Source organism: Bombina bombina, chromosome 1 (genome assembly GCF_027579735.1).
Source record: "Bombina bombina isolate aBomBom1 chromosome 1, aBomBom1.pri, whole genome shotgun sequence".
Lineage (NCBI taxonomy): Eukaryota > Metazoa > Chordata > Amphibia > Anura > Bombinatoridae > Bombina > Bombina bombina.
This window is the reverse complement of record NC_069499.1, coordinates 89409918-89430373: the sequence shown is the minus strand read 5'-3', so window position 1 is coordinate 89430373 and position 20456 is coordinate 89409918.

Sequence of the window (20456 nt, the reverse complement as noted above, 5' to 3'; positions counted from 1 at the left end):
TCCTGCCCAGCTTGTCTGGGTAGGTCACTTTCCTTCTCCTTTTCCCCTTCCTTTGGGTCGTATCCTCTCATTCCCTGATGTGGGGGATAGGTCCTAGGAAATTCTTGTGGATGTTTATGCACTATTTAGTCTCTAATTATTAACTAGCTTCTAAGTGTGAACTTTTTTTTTATTACTATATCCCTGTACGCAGGGCGGCCCTTATATTTAACCCTGTGAATATTGGTCAAGGGATAAATAGTGTTTTGAGCTGCCCTGCTTCCACATCAGACCTTGTATGCTAATTAGCCCTCTCTGGCTTTTAGGGAGGTTCTTGCCTCATACAATGTGGTAGGCAGGTAAGTGTGAGAATTCTATCAGCCAATCGGAATTAAGGTTGAAAAAATCCTATTGGCTGATGCAATCTGATTGGCTGATAGAATTCTATCAGCCAATTGGAATCTAAGGGATGCCATCTTGGATGATGTCATTTAAAGGTACCTTCATTCGTCGGTTAGTCGTCGTTGGAAGAGGATGCTCCACGCCGGAAGTCTTGAAGATGGACCCGCTCCCCGTCGGAAGGATGAAGATAAAAGATGCTATCTGGGTGAAGACTTCTGCCCGTCTGGAGGACTACTTCTGCCCGTCTGGAGGACCACTTCTGCCCGTCTGGAGGACCACTTCTGCCTGATTCCTTGAGGACATCTTGCCGCTTGGATGAAGACTTCTCCCGGTAAGTGGATCTTCGGGGGTTAGTGTTAGGATTTTTTAAGGGTGTATTGGGTGGGTTTTATTTTTAAGTCAGGGCTTTGGGCTGCAATAGAGCTAAATGCCCTTTTAAGGGCAATGCCCATCCAAATGCCCTTTTCAGGGCAATGGGGAGCTTAGGTTTTTTTTAGTTAGGGTTTTATTTGGGGGGTTGGTTGTGTGGGTGGTGGGTTTTACTGTTGGGGGGTTGTGTCTATTGTTTTTTTACAGGTAAAAGAGCTGATTTCTTGGGGGCAATGCCCCGCAAAAGGCCCTTTTAAGGGCTATTGGTAGTTTAGGTTAGGGTAGTTTTTTTTATTTTGGGTGGGCTTTTTTATTTTGATAGGGCTATTAGATTAATTTATTTAATTGTCTTTAATTTAGGTAATTTATTTAATTGTAGTGTAGTGTTAGGTGTTAGTGTAACTTAGGTTAACTTTTATTTTACAGGTAAATTTGTAGTTATTTTAGCTAGGTAGTTATTAAATAGTTAATAACTATTTAGTAACTATTCTACCTAGTTAAAATAAATACAAACTTGCCTGTAAAATAAAAATAAACCCTAAGATAGATACAATGTAACTATTAGTTATATTGTAGCTAGCTAAGGGTTTATTTTACAGGTAAGTATTTAGTTTTAAATAGGAATAATTTAGTTAATGGTAATTTTATTTAGATTTATTTAAATTATATTTAAGTTAGTGGGTTTTAGAATAGTGACGGCGACGTTGGGGGCGGCAGATTAGGGGTTAATAAATGTAGGTAGGTTGCGGCGACATTGGGGAGGGAGATTAGGGGTTAATAAATATAATGTAGGTGTCGGCGATGTTGGGGGCAGCAGATTAGGGGTTAATAACATTATGTAGGTGTCTGTGATGTTGTGGGCAGCAGATTAGGGGTTAATAAATATAATGTAGGTGTCGGCGATGTTGGGGGCAGCAGATTAGGGGTTAATAAGTATAATGTAGGTGGCGGCGATGTCTGGAGCGGCAAATTAGGGGTTAATAAATATAATGTAGGTGTCAGCGATGTCGGGGGCGGCAGATTAGGGGTTAATAAGTGTAAAATTAGGGGTGTTTAGACTCGAGGGTCATGTTAGGGTGTTAGGTGTAAACATAAATTTTGTTTCCCCATAGGAATCAATGGGGCTGTGTTACTGAGTTTAAAGCTGCTTTTTTGCAGGTGTTAGACTTTTTCTCAGCCGGCTTTCCCCATTGATGTCTATGGGGAAATCGTGCACGAGCACGTACAATCAGCTCACCGCTCACTTAAGCAGCGCTGGTATTGGAGTGCAGTGTGGAGCGCAATTTTGCTCTACGCTCACTTCTTGCCTGTTAATGCCGGGTTGATAAAAACCTGTAATACCAGCGCTGCAGGTAAGTGAGCGGTGAGAATAAACTGCAAGTTAGCACCGCACCCCTGTTACCGCACAACTCGAAATCTAGGCGTATAGCTTTAGAATACCTTGATTTAACCCCTTAATGACCACAATGTACCCTGTATGTCACTGGTCGTTAAGGGTTTTTTCAGGACATAATAGCACAAGTCTAGCAAGAACACACTATTAATACCCTCCCCTCCAGCAGGCTTTGTGGAATAGAGCAGTCTCAACGCTGGTGGCAAGACCGCGCTATAAAACAATCAAGTACCAATAAAAGGCCAGTGACATACAGGGTACGTCGCTGGTCCTTAAGGGGTTAAAGCATTAAAAATATAGAGCAACCGTATACATTACCAAATAAACCAATTTGAAAGTTAATTTTTTTAAGACTAATCCAGTTCACCGTCATAAATAAGAAAGGTATTTGCAATCCTGGAGGTAAAATTAGGCTCAATTTTGCTTTCTGTAAACCAAGGCAGCAAGATAAATCAGAGACTTAAAATTTTCAGCAGCATAAGTCCTTTTTTTTTCTCTGTGCATCAGACTTTATCAAGTGATAAGGTCTACCTCTATTCTTTAATCATTGATGAGAACCGGGATACTCCCCACTGAAGCTTGTCTCTAATAGGCCCTTTGAAGCTGAACATCTCATTGGCTTACTGTGAAGGCATATGGTTATTTGATACTACAATCCCCTCTGGTTGCAATTCTCGCATAAACCACCAGAGGGCAGCAGACAACTAGAAATGCAGTTTCATTTTCAACACTGCTAACATCTTACTATATATCTTTTAATTTTTAAAATGTATATTTCGTATGCCCACTATTTCTTGCCTCAGCAAACAAATATGTCCAATATGTATGGGATCATTTAATATTATTTAATTTTAGTATTTCCATACTAAACATGATATACTTCTTTATAATATTTTAAAAATGCATTTAAAAGTCAAACACCTAGATTACGAGTTTTGTGTTAGAGGCTATGCGGTGCTAACGAGCAGTTTATGCTCACCACTCACTTACAGACAGCGCTGCTATTACGGGTTTTTACAAACCTGGCGTTAACAGACAAAAAGTGAGCGTTGAGCAAAATTTTGCTCCACATCTCACTCCAATACCAGCGCTGCTTACGTTAGCGGTGAGCTGGTTGTGCGTGCTCGTGCACGATTTCCCCATAGGAATCAATGGGGAGAGCCGGCTGAAAAAAAGTCTAACACCTGCAAAAAAGCAGCGTTTAGCTCCTAACACAGCCCCATTGATTCCTATGGGGAAATAAAATGTATGTCTACACCTAACACCCTAACATGAACCCCAAGTCTAAACACCCCTAATCCTACACTTATTAACCCCTAATCTGCCGCCCCCGACATCGCCGCCACCTACATTATACTTACTAACCCCTAATCTGCCACCCCCGACATCGCTGCCACCTACATTATACTTATTAACCCCTAATCTGCCACCCCAGACATCGCCGCCACCTACATTATACTTATTAACCCCTAATCTGCTACCCCTAAAATTGCCGACACCTACATTATATTTATTAACCCCTAATCTGCCCCCCCAACGTCGCCGCCACTATTCTAAATTTATTATCCCCCTAAACCTAAGTATAACCCTAACCCCCCTAACTTAAATATAATTTAAATAAATTCCTATCATTAACTAAATTATTCCTATTTAAAACTAAATACTTACCTATAAAATAAACCCTAAAATAGCTACAATATAACTAATAGTTACATTGTAGGGTGTGCTAAATGGAGGAGCTGGTTCACTTGTTTAATCGCTTGTATCCTTCTTTTTCCTCCTCAGTTTTGTGTACTCATGAAGTATTTATTGCAGATTACCGGCTCCTTCCCAATGCTAAAATACGATATCACAGATAAGTTTAAAAGTGTATCTTTATTTTAGCTCAACGCGTTTCAACGGACCCAGCCGTCTTTATCAAGAGCAATAAAAGTGCTTTACAAACTAAAGCATACCTTACTGCTACACAGGCGGTCTTTAAATACAGAGTTAATTACGCTACCTGTTTTCCCCATTGGAGGAGAACAGGTTTACACACGTTTCAAGTACAGTTTAAAATTAAATGGTTTGTTATGTTAATACATATTATTGTGACATCATCATTTTTGCCGGTATGTAGTTCCCTTTCAGGTAGTTTTCTATAATTCATCTCCTCTCAGGTCCGATCTGAGTGTAAAGACCACATGATCAAGATTGTCCAATGGAGTCAATTTCTATTGTTTGCGGATACAAGTGCCGTTTTTAAACATAAACATAAGGATGAGAGAGACATAGATGTTATTTACAAGAATAATAAGATATATTTCACAAATGCAGTAGTACAGAGATTATAATCTGAAAAAAGGATGTTATAATGGAAAAGACATTTATATTATTGAGACATAATCCCCAGTTTTAAATGTTGTAAAAAAGAGATGGCTATTGTTCACAAGATAGGAAATGATTCATGTTTATCAAGTTTTATAGACATTATGACTAAATTGAAAATTGCAAAAAGACATTGATCATATTAATATATTTAAAGTGGCATAATCGTCAGTATTCAAGAAATGTAAACTTTAAAAACTATCACACAGAGTGTCATAGTCTTTAAAGCTAGTGTCTTTTTTTTTTTTAAACAGTTTTTTATTGAAGTCATAATCAAATATAACAATAGTAATACATCCAACAACAGAAACAGAGAAGAAGAATACAGTGCTAATACCATGATATAGCTAAATCAACAATGTAAATTATGCCATCCTAATATGTATTTATGAGTTTAACGGTTGGTACACGATAAGAATTATTAAAAAGGTGGAGAAGCTATAATTGGCTGGCGACATGAGAAAGCAAGGAGGTTGACTAGGCAGTAGGGCTAGATAGAAGGGGCCTATAAATCCCGTTTATGAAAAGCATTAGCAAAGAGTTTGGGCTATCAAAATTAGGACCTCAATTTTATATTTTATATGATATGTAGATTAGAAGTGACCCCGCCTTGTGATAAATAAACATACCATAAAATATTTATTTAAGAAATTGAGAAGCAAGGGGGGGTTAGTTTCATGGGGGTAGGAAAAGGGGAGATATAGAGTATATTCTCTACATTGTCATAGAAAGCACTTATAACGTTATATAAACTAGTAAAAGTGGGACAGATGTGGATTAGCTTATGTTTGGCCGCTTACGGACCAAATTAGCGGGGATAGGTATAAGGGAATGCAGCTGGCAAGAGCCGCTCAAAGTGGAGTGGGGAAGGGAATGGGGGGCGGAGCCGTACAGGACTGGAGAATAGGTAATGAAGGGCTTTTTATATGGTTACAGGTATGAACTTCACAGGAAGGGCCTGTTGTTTACATAACTAATATGGAGAGACATAGCTTTATCAGGGAAAAGTAACTAACTAGATAGGCTGCTATGCTCATATAAAGAGAAAGTGATAGCACCATGGGGGGCTCTCATGGGAGTAGCGAGAAGAAAGAGCTAGTGATTTAATATTATAAATATACCCAATAAGAGAACTCTTGAAAAACAACTACTTGTAGAGGCAGATGAATAAACAGAGAGGTAATATATATACGCACAACAACGCTGATCAGCATGGATCCAACTACTTTCTCAGTTATCATCTTAATATCACATACATACCTTGTGAGTAACAGTCTGATGTAATTTCATATAGCTATATTTACATTTGATTATTATCCCATATTAAAATAAATATTTCATATCTGTGGATATTATTTTAATATTTAGTGTATACGCTATATGATATGATTCAGGGCACACATTATATAGGCATTTATATATTAGTATCTACTAGTCATATCTGGAACTTAGTTTGTATCCCAGATGTCTGCACAACAAAAGAATGTTATTTATTTTGAAATAAATTGGACATTTTAAAGTGACCATATTGTTACTTACTCAATTTAGCAGAGACTTATCTAATATGTCACTGTTAGGCATTTGTCTCAGATCCACAAATATATATTTATACAATACTGAGGTACATCATAACTGAGAATTTGACATAAGTTGTACTTTAAAGTCTCAATTTTGAAGCAATAAAACTTCCTATATGAATGGATTCTTTGGTCTTATAATATATATATATATATATATATATATATATATATATATATATATATATATATATTATTATTATTTAATAACACTCACAGATATCCTGACGTGAAGTAATAAGACAAGACAACATTAAAACAGATGGGGGTTCCCAACTAAGATAGTCATCACAAAGGACAATCAGACACACAATGTAACCAATCTAAGTCAGGGCTTTACACTACTGGAGACCTGGGGCTTACGCCCACCCGCAGGCAATACCCAACCACCTCCTCAAGCACGACTTAGAGCTCAGCTCCAGAATGGCAGGTAAAAGAGCAGAGACCAAAACGACAAAAACACAAGATTCCTTTACAGGACAAAGTTCCTTGACTTGATTGTTTCTACCTCTAAACTTTGCTACTACAGCACTTTATGACTAAAGAGACAATAGAGCCTATATTGTTTTATATTTGTCCTCTATGTCTTAGTTAATTGTCATATGCTTACAGATGTTGAGTTTAATATTGTTATGCACACATTACAGTTGCTGTTATTTATTCTTCTTATCTATTGAATGTATATACTTTGTGGGGGTATACCACTCTGGTCTTATGGTTAAATCTAGGCAACTCCCCCCCGCATACAGCCCATGTGTTGGGCTCCATTTGGTGGACTATTTCCACCACATTAGTTTTTTTTTTCTTTTCTTTTTTCTTTCTCTGTTTATGCTGAATCTTACAATTATATATATGCTCTTTACCTACCCTATCCCCTACCTCTCCGTCCCTTTCCACAGGCATCTGTTATACTCATACCCTAACTCTCAAGAAAATGTCTAGTGAGAATAATATAAAGTTCCTCACACACAATGTTAGAGGCTTAAATTCTCCAGTTAAAAGAAGCATCTTTCTCAGATCATTATCACACTCAAACCCAGACGTAGTCCTCCTACATAAGACACACTGGAAGGACAATGACACCCCTAAACTTCTCACTAAACACTATACTAATGTAGTATATGCCTCATATACTTCCAAAGCCAGAGGGGTCACCATCCTTATCCATTAACGCCTTGCCTGCGAAATTATATTTGTAGAAAAAGACCCCCAAGCTAGATATATAATTTTAAAATGTAAATTCAGTTGCAAATACAAACAGGGAAGGGTAATCATTGGTGGTGATTTTAATCTAGTTTGGGACCCTTTTATTGATAAAAAATCAGATAGACCCACCCCTAGAGATAACCGAAATGATAATCTTTCCTCTAAATTTAGATCCCTTATGCTTAAATTTGGATTATATGGATACGTGGCGGGCCTTCCACACATTAGATAAAGACTTCATGCACTTCTCCCACTCACACTCAGTTTACACCAGACTGGATTATATTTTCAATCAGGCCCAAACCCTGACCATATTAAAGTGGTCGATATACACGTTTGCCCATGGTCAGATCATGATCAGCCAAAAGGATTGAGCTTGCATTCTATTGGCTGATTGGAACAGCCAATAGAATGCAAGCTCAATCCTATTGGCTGATTTGATCAGCCAATAGGATTGAAGTTCAATCCTATTGGCTGATTGCAACAGACAATAGGATTTTTTCACCTTTAATTCAAGGGACGCCATCTTGGATGACGTCATTTAAAGGAACCTTCATTCGTCATTAGTCGTCGGAAGAAGAGGATGCTCCGCGCCGTATGTCTTGAAGATGGACCAATTAGCCAATAGAATTGAAGTTCAATCCTATTGGCTGATCCAATCAGCCAATAGGATTGAGCTTGCATTCTTTTGGCTGTTCCAATCAGCCAATAGAATGCAAGCTCAATTCTATTGGCTGATTGGCTTAATTCCGATTGTCTGATAGAATTCTATCAGCCAATCGGAATTGAAGGGACTTAAAGGAACCTTCATTCTTTAGTCGCCGTCGGATGGAAGAGGATGCTCCACGTTGGATGTCTTCAAGATGGACCCGCTCCACTCCGGATGGAAGAAGATAGAAGATGCCGCGTGGATGAAGACTTCTGCCGGTCTGGATGTCCTCTTCTGGCCGGATCAGATGAAGACTTCTGCCAGTCTGGAGGTCCACTTGTGCCCGGTTGGGTGAAGAAGACGTCTCAAGGGAGGGTGATTTTCAAGGGGGTAGTGTTAGGTTTTATTAAGGGGGAATTGGGTGGGTTTTAGAGTAGGGTTGGGTGTGTGGGTGGTGGGTTTTAATGTTGGGGGGGTATTGTATTTTTTTTTACAGGTAAAAGAGCTGATTACTTTGGGTCAATGCCCCTCAAAAAGCCCTTTTAAGGGCTATTTGTAATTTAGTATAGGGTAGGGATTTTTATTTTTATTTTGGGGGGCTTTTTTATTTTATTAGGGGGATTAGATTAGGTGTAATTAGTTTAAAATTTTGTAATTTCTTTTTTATTTTCTGTAATTTAGTGGGTTTTTTTTTTCCGTAATTTAGTTTATGTAATTTAATTGTAATTAATTGTAGTTAGTTTAGGTAATTAATTTAATTATAGTGTAGTGTTATGTGTAAATGTAACTTAGGTTAGGGTTTATTTTACAGGTAAATTTGTACTTATTTTAACTAGGTAGTTATTAAATAGTTAATAACTATGTAATAACTATTGTACCTAGTTAAAATAAATACAAAGTTGCCTGTAAAATAAAAATAAACCCTAAGCTAGCGACAATGTAACTATTAGTTATATTGTAGCTAGCTTAGGGTTTATTTTACAGGTAAGTATTTAGTTTTAAATAGGAATAATTTAATTAATTGTAGTAATTTTATTTATATTTTTTAAAATTATATTTAAGTTAGGGGGGTGTTAGGGTTAGGTTTAGATTTAGGGGTTAATACATTTAATATAGTAGCGGCGATGTTGGGGGTGGCAGATTAGGGGTTAATAAATGTAGGTAGATGTCGGCGATGTTAGGGATGGCAGATTAGGGGTTAATAAAATTTAACTAGTGTTTGCGAGGTGGGAGTGCGGCGGTTTAGGGGTTAATATATTTTAAGTGGCGGCGATGTCCGGTCGGCAGATTAGCGGTTAAACATTTTATTTAAGTGTTTGCGATGGGGGGGGGGGGCTCGGTTTAGGGGTTAATAGGTAGTTTATGGGTGTTAGTGTACTTTTAGCACTTTAGTTAAGAGTTTTATGTTACAGCGTTAGCCCATAAAACTCTTAACTACTGACTTTTAAATGCGTTTGGAGCCTGGACAGGAGAGGGTGTACCGCTCACTTTTTCCAGCAATTGTAATACCGGCGTTAGGCAAATCCCATTTAAAAGATAGGATACGCAATTAACATAAGGGGATTTGCGGTATGCTAAAATCGCAGAAAAAAAGTGAGCGGTACACCTGTACCTGCCTGACTCGTAATACCAGCGGGCGTTAAAAAACAGCGTTGGGATCCCTCAACGCTGCTTTTTAAGGCTAACGCAAGACTCCTAATCTAGGCGATAAACTTCCCACCTTATACGCAGAGCAGCAAGATTCCCTTAGGGAACCCATATCCTTAAAGCGAGTTATCAAATACCGTAAACTGCTTAGGGCGCCATGCCCAGATGGATACCCATCACTCTTTTATAAAACGTATATTACAGAACTCTCCCCTATACTCCAACACCTATATCATTTCTCTGGCACACAGGGCTCCTTTCACAAGGAGTTCCTGGAGGCCACCATTATCACTATTCCAAAACCAGATAAGGACCCTGCCCAGTTATAGGCCCATTTCCCCCATAAATACCGACATTAAACTTTACTTTACATTTCTAATCAGGAAGGACCTGACAATACCAGGCGCCTGTTCAAAATAGTCATGGAGACTCAACAAACCCTTCTCGGTTATCTCATTGGATGCCGACAAGGCATTTGACCTTGTCGGATGTAATTATTTATGGGAGGTCCTTGAGGTTTTTCATTTTCCAGAAGAAACACAATCTCACACACAGGCACTTTACTTGTCCCCTACAGCAAGAGTTAGGGGTATGGGTTTATGCTCAGCTCCCTTCTCGCTCTCCAGTGGCACAAGAAAGGTATGCCCACTGTCACCCCTCTTGTTCGCTCTCGCTATAGAACCTCTAGCCGAGCTTTACAGGGAATCACCTTACACAGTACTTCTTATAAAATTGCACTCTTGGCGGATGACATTACAATCTTCACCTTCTCTCCCAAAGATACTTTTCCAGCCCTATTACCCTACTAAAATTATTTGGAGATATGTCCTACTATAAATTGAATCCATCAAAGATGGAATTATACTCCTGGGGCTTTTCCCCAGACTACATACATGACTTAGTAAAAACATACGGCTAGATTACGAGTTTTGCGTTATGTGGGTTGCGGTACTAACTTGCATGTTATTGTCACCGCTCACTTACCTACAGCGCTGGTATTACAGGTTTTTAGAAACCCGGCGTTAAAAGCCAAGAAGTGAGCGTAGAGCAAAATTGTGCTCCATACCGCACTCCAATACCAGCGCTGCTTAAGTCAGCGGTGAGCTGGTTGTACGTGCTCGTGCACGATTTCCCCATAGACATCAATAGTGAGAGCCGGCTGAGAAAAAGTCTAACACCTGCCAAAAAGCAGCATAAAGCTCAGTAACGCAGCCCCATTGATTCCTATAGGGAAACACATTTTATGTTTACACCTAACACCCTAACATAATTCCCGAGTCTAAACACCTAATCTTACAGTTATTAACCCCTAATATGCTGCCCCCGACATCGCAGACACCTACATTATACTTATTAACCCCTAATCTGCCGCTCGGACATCGCCGCCACCTATATTATACTTATTAACCCCTAATCTGCTGTCCCTAACATCACCGTCACCTACCTACATTTATTAACCACTAATCTGCCGCCCCCAACGTTGCCGCCACTATATTAAATTTATTAACCCCTAAATCTAAATCTAACCCTAACACCCCCTAACTTAAATATAATTAAAATAAGTCTAAATAAAAATTACTATCATTACCTAAATAATTCCTATTTAAAACTAAATACCTATAAAATAAACCCTAAGCTAGCTACAATATAACTAATAGTTACATTGTAGCTATCTTAGGGTTTATTTTTTTTTTACAGGCAAGTTTGTATTTATTTTAACTAAGTAGAATAGTTACTAAATAGTTATTAACTATTTAATAACTACCTAGCTAAAATAAATACAAATTGACCTGTAAAATAAAACTTAACCTGTCTTACACTAACACCTAACCTAACCCTAAGATTAAATAAATTCCCTAAATTTTATACAATTAACTAAATTCAAAACAATTAGCTAAATTACAAACAACCCCCCCACTAAATTACAGAAAATAAAAAAACAAATTACAAGATCTTTAAACTAATTACACCTAATCTAATCAAAATAAAAAAAGCCCACCAAAAATAAAAAAAAACCTAGCCTAAACTAAACTACCAATAGCCCTTAAAAGGGCCTTTTGCTGGGCATTGCCCCAAAGAAATCAGCTCTTTTACCTGTAAAAAAAATACAAACAACCCCCCCAACAGTAAAACCCACCACCCACACAACCAACTCCCCAAATAAAACCCTAACTAAAAAAACCTAAGCTCCCCATTGCCCTGAAAAGGACATTTGGATGGGCATTGCCCTTAAAAGGGCATTTATTTAGCTCTATTGCGGCCCAAAGCCCTAACCTAAAAAAAACCCCCACCTAATACACCCTTAAAAAATCCTAACACTAACCCGCGAAGATCCACTTACCGGGAGAAGTCTTCATCCAAGCGGCAAGTTGTCCTCAACAAAGCCGGCAGAAGTGGTCCTCCAGATGGGCAGAAGTGGTCCTCCAGACGGGCAGAAGTCTTCACCCAGACGGCATCTTCTATCTTCATCCTTCCGACACGGAGCGGCTCCATTTTCAAGACATCCGGTGCGGAGCATCCTCTTTCAACGACGACTACCCGACGAATGAAGGTACCTTTAAGTGACGTCATCCAAGATAGTGTCCCTTAGATTCCGATTGGCTGATAGAATTCTAAGGGACGGCATCTTGGATATAGTGGCGGCGACGTTGAGGGCAGCAGATTAGTGGTTAATAAATGTAGGTAGGTGACGGCGATGCTAGGGACAGCAGATTAGGGGTTAATAATATTTAACTAATGTTTGCAAGGCGGGAGTGTGGCGGTTTAGGGGTTAATATGTTATAGTGGCGGCGATGTCCAGAGCGCCAGATTAGGGGTTAATAATTTAATTTTAGTGTTTGCGATGTGGGAGGGCCTCGGTTTAGGGGTTAATAGGTAGTTTATGGGTGTTAGTGTACTTTTAGCACTTTAGTTATGAGTTTTATGCTACAGCGTTGTTGTTTAAAACTCATAACTACTGACTTTAGAATGCGTTACGAATCTTGCGGGATAGGCTGTACCGCTCACTTTTTGGCCTCCCAGGACAAGCTCGTAATACCGGCGCTATGGAAGTCCCATAGAAAAAATAATATACGCAATTTGCGTAAGTTGATTTGCGGTAAGGCCAAAAAAGTATGCAGTGCCCCTAAATCTGCAAGACTCGTAATACCAGCGGTAGTAAAAAAGCAGTGTTATGAGGCTTAACGCTGCTTTTTTACTTATAACGCAAGACTCGTAATCTAGCCGAATCAATTTTAATTGGAAACAAGAAAACATCAAGCATCTAGGGATCTATATTTCTAACACTAATGCACAACTGATTTGTGACAATTATATTCCTCTCCTGACTGAATTGTGTTCCTTAGTGACTAAATGGAATTTTCAAGTTAATTCATGGTTGGGCAGGATTACTGCTCTTAAAATGTCCTTTTTGCCGAAATTAACTTACCTTTTCTGGTGCCTTCCCATTAGGCTCCCGAGGTATTTGTTTCTGCAATTTCAAAGTGGTTTTACCAAATTAGGGGCGCAATCCGATATGCAGCGTAGTTTGCGGCGCAAGCGAGGGAACCCACGCCGCCCGCAGTTTCACCTCGCAACTCGACCTATCCAATATACTGTGCCATCAGATGCTAAACTGGCGTAAGTAGGAAAAACCGTCGATCAGCTAAAATGTGCGCAAATACACATTTTAGTCGTCGCAAGTACTTACGCCAGTATTTTGTTCAAGTAAAGTCTCAATAAAGTGTAGTTTTATGCAAATTAGCCTACGACTCGTAAAAAATAACAGCCAGTTCTAAGAGATGTGCCACGCAATTACGACATTCAAAATTCATACTTAAACCCCTGCGCAGCCGCCATTTTCTTTAGTGTGTTTGGTCGGTTCTTGGAGCTACAGCACACTACAGTGAGTAGGAGAAAGTTGTTAGAGTAGAGAGAGAGGCGCATTGCATAATATTTAGTTAGGTCGGATTTGGTGGATTTGTTAAGCTTGTACATTTACTGTCACTTTTTTACATATTGCACACATTTTGCATCCACACATTTACAAAATACACAACACTTTTTTTTTATAACACCTTACACATTTTATTTATCTTTTACAGTGTGAAAGGCTGAGTGTTTGGTTGTGATTGTGTGTGATTGAAGTGTGAGTGAGTGTGAGTGTGTGAGTGTGTGTAGTGTGAGGATGTCAGGGAGAGCTAGGGCGGGGGGGAGGAGGGAAGGGGAGTTGCAGGGAGAGGATTATGGACAGGAGGAGCAGCAGGGTCCCCGTCAGGGAGTGAGCGGAGTGGGGAGAGGGAGAGCTAGATGGGAGTGGGGTTGCCCCAAGGCCAGGCACACTCAGAAGAGGGATAGAGGGTGCACATGGGGATAGAAGGGGGGAGGAGGGAGAGGATAGGGAAGAACCCACACCAGGGACATCCCAGGGAGGGAGCCAGGCGGCCCAGGACGATGAGCGTATGAGGTGCCCCAACTTCACATTCGCTGAAAACCTCGCTCTAGTCCAGGCTGTCCTGGAGAACCATACCGCCCTCTTTGGCCAAGAGAAGGGCAAAGGAGTTGCCCGTAGGCGTAAAGATGCCTGGCTGAAGGTGGAGGAGGCCGTTAATGGTGTGTCCCAGCAGAGGAGGAATGTGGATGGCCTAAAGAAGAGGTGGAACGACTGTAAGAGGAGAGTTAAGGAGAAGATGGGCCAAGAAGCAATGTCCCAGAGGGCAACAGGAGGTGGGCCTCACTATGAGGCGGAATACAACGAGTGGCAGGAGCTGATTCGTAGGTCCCTGAGCGTCACAGCAGTCCGTGGACTTCCAGGGGCTCGTGACTCAGGGATTGCAACATCAGCGCAGCATGCTGGTGAGTAACATCCCACACACCAGTATTATATGTATTTGAGATATAACATCCTATAATGTCACACATTCATGTACACAATGAGGAGCATGGTATTTGGCCTACTAACAAAAACATCTACAATGAGATTTAACATTAAAGGGACATTAAACCAAATCTTTTTATTTCATTATTCAGATAGAGAATACAGTTTTCCACAACATCCCAATTTACTTCTATTATCTAATTTGCTTCATTATTTCCTTATTCTTTGTTTATTAAATATGAATGCACATGGGTGAGGCAATCACACGAGGCATTGATGTGCAGCCACCAATCAGCAGCTTCTGAGCCTATCTAGATATGCTTTTCAGCTAAGAATATCAAGAGAATGAAGCAAATTAGGTAATGGAAGTAAATTACAAAGTTGTTTACAATTGCATGCTCTAGCTGAATCATGAAAGAATCAAAATGGGTTTAATGTCCATTTAATGCTACTTAACACATTGAAATTCATGATATGAGGTGGAATAGTGAAATACTAACATATCTCAGAGTAACACAGGCCACAAGCCACATGTAGAGTTTTCAGTAAATGGACACTATAGTCATCACAACCATAGTGTCACTTAAAGAACACATTTTCTCCATCACTGACATGTACACAGAACTATTGTATGAAACACATACATGTATACTTTGCATATTAAAAACCCTCATATCACAAATCTCAATGTGCACATGCATGTTATAGAGTGTGACATGAGAATGTGTATAGGCCCTAGCATGTACATTGTATGCCCACATGGATATATATCTGACTGTACTAATCCCTCTCATCATTTGAGTCCTCCACAGAACCTCCAGTCACCAGGGTGCCAACGCCCATGCATCCCCCTCCACCACCGCAACAAAGTATTATGTAGTAGTTTCACTAACATGCAGTGGAACTCCGCAGTATGTAATTCGATGACCAGCTGACCATCACCATGGACCTCAGCAGCAACTATAGAATCAGCATGTGTAGACAGAACAACAGGGGATTGTAGGGCTTCCAGCACCCCTTGTGCCCCATGATGTCCCCCTGGGCCCCATGATGTCCCCATGATGTCCCCCTGGGCCCCATGATGTCCCCTTGTGCCCCATGATGTCCCCTTGTGCCCCATGATGCACCCCTTTGTGATTGGTTTGACACACTTGCAGGGGCAGGAATAATAAATGCTTTGAAGAGGTTAACTATTTGTGATCAAGCTGCTGATATGTATGTTGTTAAGCATGCACTTGTTAGGCCTTCAGAGAGTTACGTTGGTTTCTAAGTCAGTGCAAGGGTTCCTGCGGCTGAAATTTGTGGCGAGATGAGATTGGAGTAGATTTTCTGAAATCTGCGCGCGTAAGTACTTACGCCGTATATTGGATACCAAACTGCGCGTGTTTTGTATGTCAGTCTATGCACAAAAAACTACGGGCGAAGGCCGAAATCTACGTGCGTAACTTCTAAGTTACGCCGTATATAGGATACCAAACCCGCGCAAATATTGGCGTCGCCGGCTTTTGCGGGCGACGATTTATATCGGATCGGGCCCATAGTCGCTCACAAAATTCTTCAATTCCCTAAACCACATGGGGGCATTGCCTCACCATCAGTTATCAGATATTATGAAGCAGCTATGTTGACTCACATATCTCAATGGGGCAACAAGAAACTCACTAGCAAATGGAGTGCGATAGAGCAGGCATCTGTCCCCAACCATGTCCAACTACGAGACTTAATATGGATTCCCCCTTATTGCCGACGAACGCTAAATATAAATAACGAAATCCTTGAATGCTTATATTTATGAGACAAAATAAGACATTATCAATGTGTTGCCCCAAATCCATCTCCCATCCACTCCACTGCAGGTCTGGGTATGCCTGACTCCCACCCTAATTCCTGGTCCAACCTAGGTCTCTCTCAGGTATCTGACTTGATGGTTAATCATACCCAAAACACTTACCCCACCCTTACCCAAATAGCTGGTTCCCAAGCTCTCCCTTCTCGACTACACTTCGAGTATTCTAGAGAGCCAGGTAGCGAAGATGCGGAAGACTATACAAACCTATGTCACAACACTATCTACTCATGGAAGGGGCAATCCCTGACAACAAAGCAACCCATCTAGCTAGATGGGAAGACATTTTAAATACTTCAATCCCGCCACAAACTTGCAATTAGTTTTTAGCAATTAGAACTCTTCTAATTGCAACTGTGCACCACACTTCTGAAATTGCTGGCAGTGAAGGGGTTAATTGGTTAGCTGGTAAAGGTAATATTATTTTAATACAGTGATTACCCTCTCACCTGACACTTCCCACCTCCCTTATCCCTCCCAAACAGCTCTCTCCCCTCCCACACCCACACTCCTGATCACCATCTTAAAGGGACAGTATACTGTAAAATAGTTTTTCCCTTAATGTGTTTACAATTGCTTTTTTTACCAACTGCAGAGTAAAAAATTTATGAAAATTAGCTTTTTAAGGTTTATTTCTGTATATTAAAGCTCTGATTTTGTGTTTTGAAGCCACAGCCTAATAAAATAGGTTGAGCTTGTAGGTATAATCAGATCTCATTACTGCATCACATTGTGCACATATACCTGCTTCTTTATCTTATATCTGTCCTTAAAACAATCACCAATACTTTGAGAGAACAATGGAAAATCAACATTTTATTACCTTATCTCTGCTTTATCACACTAGGAGTGTAATTTCTTCTGCTGGCTGTGTTTACAAAGCTTATCTATAGCTGGTACGTGCGGCCACAAACTTTCAAAATAGGTGGGGATACCACATGCTAAATTAACAATTTCAAATGCCAATATAAGGATAAAGGAGCTACTTGTAAACAATTTAATACACTCCAGCAGGTAAAGTGGATCATTGGGAACAAAATAAAGGGGAGAAAATTTTTGAGTAAACTGTCCCTTTAACTACTGGCAGACAGTCTACTAGAATGATTTTTTTTAATAAATGTAATTGTATTTAATTGTTTATTCTACAGTGTAGGATCCCCCCTTACCCTCCCACCTCCCTGATCTCTCCCAAGCAGCTCTCTAACCAGGGCCGGATTTACATCTCAGGTGCCTGTAGGCACAAAAACCTGAAGCGCCCCCCCCCACCCCCCCACCCCCCCTAGAAAAAAGTGGAAAAAATGAGGACTTTTTTTTATTATTATTTAGGACAACTAAAAATAAATATTAGATGTAAAATTACATTTTCCCTTTTATGGAGATACACAAATACACACACCAATTGCAATATTTGTTGTAATGGAAGCTACACCAAAAATCAATATTCACTTGACTCAAATGGCCATACAATTTCTATTATGTATAACAAAAACAAATCATGTTAAACTTTTAATGCAAAATATTCTAAAGAAAACCCTATTTAAAGGGACATCAAATGTGACAGTTTGCTGGGCATTTTATTATTGCACTAGTGCTTGCAGAGAAGTGTGTTAGCCTCTTGCAAAAGAGTTAAACACATAGTCAATGTCAGTTCTGAGACAGCAATACACATCTGTGCAGACCCAGATGGGCTCATAGGACATGTTTATTGACAAGCCATTAGTGTATTGCTTTTCTGGAGATGACTTTGACTATGTGCTTAACATTTTGTTGGAGTCAAACACAGTTTTGTGTAAACAATAGCAATATTAAAACTAGCAGCATGCAAGCTCATCACCATCAACAACCTGTGCAGCCAGTGGAAGAAAATATAAAATGTAGGGAAAAAAATCTTGTAAACTCTGATATTTTTGGTACAAACACACACAGATGTAACATTTATTTTGTTCTGAAATATAAATATCATATGATGTTGCTCTCAAAGGAAAACATGGAATGTTGTAGATTATATGTAATCCAGGGGTCAACAAATGTGTTTAAAATTAGAATTTAGAAATTCAATGGGAGGGGTTTAGTTTTAATCTTTGCCCCTCTCTCCTTCATGGCTCCCTCAACTGCTGTAACATATTCCCAATGAAACACTCGACTTTGTAGGCACCTGGCAGCACAATTCTTACTAAAATAAATGCCCTCATAAAAAAAAAAAAAAAAAAAAAAAAAAAAATTTTTTTTTTTTTTTTTTTTTTTTTTTTTATTATTGACAGGCAGGCGCCCCTCACTGCAAGGCGCCTGTAGGCACATGCCTACTGTGCCTAATGGGAAATCCGGCCCTGTCTCTAACCCTCCCCTCCTAATGGTGTCTGCCATCTTTGGTACTGCCAGCTGTCTGACAGTACACAGTTTATACTTTGTTTTATCATTATATAAATATATATATATATATATATATATATATATATATATATATATATATATATATATATATATTCTGTTTTTTCTGTAGCGTCCCCTTCCTCCTTCTCCCTTCCAAAGTATTTTTTCTTTAGGTAGGTTGCCACCCATCCCTTCCACTTACTCCCTCATCTACCGCTCTGCCGCCCACTCGCCTCCCGCCATCCCTCCTGAACCTCCCACCAGTACAAATGGATATCCGTTACAGACAGTGACACAGACCGTGTCTCTGTCTGTAACAATCAGGCATCCGCCTTCATATGGAACCTGAGCATCGATTGTTCTCTGGTTCCATATGCAGACAGATGCCTGCAGCTCAAAAACAGCAGCTCTTAACTTTTACTTTACAGCCAAGGGGGCTGTTTCTTCCTGAAGCTAGGATGTATATATATTATATATACAGTGTGTGTGTGTGTATTTATATATATATATATATACATACAGTATATAGTACGATAGGCTTTGTACTGCATTTATATATATATATATATATATATATATATATGTCATTTTGTGTTAAGTGGTTAAAAGGTGGCAAGCTTTCATCAAAATATTTTGTAGAATCGGCCCCTAAGAAAGACAGCAACTGCCCTGATGATTTTCTGGCCTACACTCAATATGCATAATATCACTATGTATATGTGCAAGATGGAGGAGCAATTATCAGTGTAGGGAGGCGATTGTGCTGAAAGTGTAATTCGTTTGGTAGAACAAATAGTCCTGTGAACATTCGTTTTGAAAAATCGAATGTTGATAAGAATGAAAATCCATTAATATTTGGTAATTGAATGTTACCTTAGTTTTTGACTGTTCATAATTAGATCAAATATCCACATTCAAAATTTTGAATGTAACATTCAATTTAACAAATACTATTCAGAAGTTCAATGGTTCATGTGGTAAGGAATTTAGTAAATTGATACATAATAGATACAAATATATCAGTTTGAATGTTTCTATTTCGAATATTGCATAATTAAAATATTAAAGGGACAGTCTAGTTAAAATTAAACTTTCATGATTTAGAAAGTTTACAAACTTTCCAATTTAATTTTATCATTAAATTTGCTTTGTTCTCTTGGTATTCTTTGTTGAAAGCTAAATCTAGGAAGGCTCATATGCTAATTTCTAAGCCCTTGAAGGCCGCCTCTTATCTCAGGACATTTTGACAGTTTTCACAACTAGAGGACGTTAGTTCATGTATGCCATATAGATAACATTGTGCTCACGCACATGGAGTTACCTAGGAGTCAGCACTGATTGGCTAAAATACATGTCTTTCAAAAGTACTAAAAAAAGGGTGCAGCTTGCAGAGGCTTAGATACAAGGTAATCACAGAGGTAAAAAGTATAATAATATAACTGTGTTGATTATGCAAAACTGGGGAATGGGTAATATAGGGATTATCTATCTTTTTAAATAATAACAATCCTGGAGTAGACTGTTGCTTTAAAGAGAGCATTAGAAAGTCTATTACATTAAATTAATCTTAGAATGTTGTGCCAAAATTTGAAATTCAAAATGAACAAACAATGTGTTAAAATTAGTTTCATTTTTCGAATGTTGCAAAACATTCGCCCATCCCTACTCACAGTTGAGGCTGGCACTGGTTCATCACCATTTATAGACAGAAAACTTTGGGTTCCATCAGTGTTTGTCACATTTTTTGCTGCCTTTTTGGCATTTAGAGTGGGCTAATATTACTTCCTGCAGCTAAC